This window comes from Palaemon carinicauda, chromosome 13, assembly GCF_036898095.1.
Source record: "Palaemon carinicauda isolate YSFRI2023 chromosome 13, ASM3689809v2, whole genome shotgun sequence".
Taxonomy (NCBI): domain Eukaryota; kingdom Metazoa; phylum Arthropoda; class Malacostraca; order Decapoda; family Palaemonidae; genus Palaemon; species Palaemon carinicauda.
Window position 1 is genome coordinate 53,120,629 of NC_090737.1, and position 2,500 is coordinate 53,123,128.

A 2,500-nucleotide genomic window follows, 5' to 3' on the forward strand; every position below is an offset into this window, starting at 1 on the left:
CTAATAAATATACACGGTATTGCTTAGTTGAATAATTTGGCAATTGTTGCGAATTAATGAGAACCGTATATGGTAACACAGGATCCTGTCTATACACTAAACAGAAAGGCGTGTCCTTGAGCCAGGCATTATATGCAATGTTCAAAGCTAGCTCAGCTGTAGGGAGCATGGCATGCCAATGAAGGGGGTCATCAGCCACTAAGTAACGTGAAATTCGCACCACTTCCTTATTATGCGACTCTACTAAACCCTTTGCTGAAGGCCTATATGCGGTCACTGAAAAGTGTTCACTTTTCATCAAGTCCGTGACCCATTTCACCACCTTATTTATAAACTCAAGACCATTGCGTAAGTATAAGTGTACCGAAGAAATGCATCCACAAATACACATATACTTGTGTTAACCAGTAGGAAATGGTCCTACTACATCCATATGCACTGTATAAAATTTGATGGGAACAATCGGCCACTCTCTGGTTTCCGGTGCAGTGTTTTTATGTTCTTTGAAACAGTTACAAGCATCACAACCTTTTATATAATTTTCTATAGACTTTTTCATCCTTAACCAAAAGAAGGATTCACGTGGTCTCCTTAATGTTTTATCAATCCCTAAACGCCCTGCATAAGGACTTCCATGTACAATATGGATGGATTGTTTAATTAAAGAGGGAGGGAAATGGGGAAAATAGCTCGACAATAGAGGAATAAATGCATTTTCTATTTCCATTTAAGAGTACATGAGCAAACATTTTCGTAACCAATTATATTGAGAAATAATTAATCTCTCTAAAAATATATATAATCTAGAGTGTTGATAGTAATCTTCACTTCAAAGAATAGATCCTGTCGAAAAATACTTTAAAATACCACGATTTTACTTAAAATCGAATATAGTACTAAATAAAATAAAAACCCCGACTATTGACATTGAATAATTCTACCACCAACATATCCGTAAATCATAAAAAAATAGATAAAATAATGCTGAAAATCTGTATTTTAACAGTTTCCAGTCTTTTGGTTATAGACATCAATGGTATACAGATATTTAATATACAATTATCATCGCATAATTATTCTAACTATGAAAGGACAGACTTTTACATCTCCCGTGTTCATAAATTTCAAACCTTCTTGTAGCCTACTTGAAATGTTCATGAATTGCATTTGGTTGGTAATGAGCTCAAGCATCCTACAAGCAAGATAATTTCTAGCAGCAATCGTAACTTCATAGTCATTGGAGGCTTTTGTGAAGCATGAAGAATTGTCTGAAGATTTTCAACTAATCATTACAATATTCTCCCTGATCTTTGATCTTGGGGTTCGTCCTTTGATCATGTTTATTTATGGTTTATCATTTGAACATGATTGTGTCCTTTACCTCTGTAGTAGAGGAAGTACATTAAAGGTTTAGAAATGAAAAAAAAAATTCTTGAAGCATAGAGAATTTAGAAGGTGACACACACAAGCAAACACACACGTGTATGTACACACACTAACATTTATATATATATATATATATATATATATATATATATATATATATATATATGTATGTATATGTATATATATGTGTGTTTGAGTGTGTGTCTGTGTCTGTGTCAAAATGAAATTATACATTTGATTATATACATATTCATACACACACGGACGGACATCGAACGACACTTGGGATACTGTAAAAAGGAAACATAGACAGGAAATGATTGTTGCAAGTTTTCGCGGAAGTGATGAAAATTACATGGTAGAGCATGCTAAGTATTTCAGGATATATATATATATATATGTATATATATATATATATATATATATATATATATATATATATATATATATATATATATATATACAGTATACACAGTGTCCCAAATAAGTTAAACACTCTTTGACTTTGAATAGCTAATAAATTTTTTTTTCTATTTCAGATTTGATTTTGGAGTAAGAATGGCAGATACTGTGCTTACGTTGGAGCAAAAAAATAAAAATCTGTTTTATAAACATTCTGGAAATTTGAAAATAAAGCCGAAGTGCAAAGACGAATTATGATCGAGTTCCAAAGAGATGCCCCAGCACTCGTCACCATTTCACGAATTGTGGATAACTTTGAGAATCATGGGACCATCCAGTGCATAAGAAAAGGACATTCAGGACTAAAAAGATCATCGACAAACCCAACTGAAGAGCAATATTTTATTGCTAATGTTCACAATTCCCCACGAAAATCTTTTCGTCACCTGTCACGTGAAACAGGTATCCCAAAATCAAGCATCCATCGCATTTTGAAGCGTGCTCAGCAGAAAGCAGAAAACAATTGACAAATTAAAGAGGTAATTGAAGAAGAATGTGCTCAGATACTGAGAGAAATGCTACTAACAGTTTTTAGTTCCATATTTTCATGATGCGAAAAGTGTATTGAGCAGAACTGGAACCAGTTTGAACACTTGCCTCATATATCCTTACTTTTTCACTGTAAACTCTCAGAATCTTTAAATGTGCATTG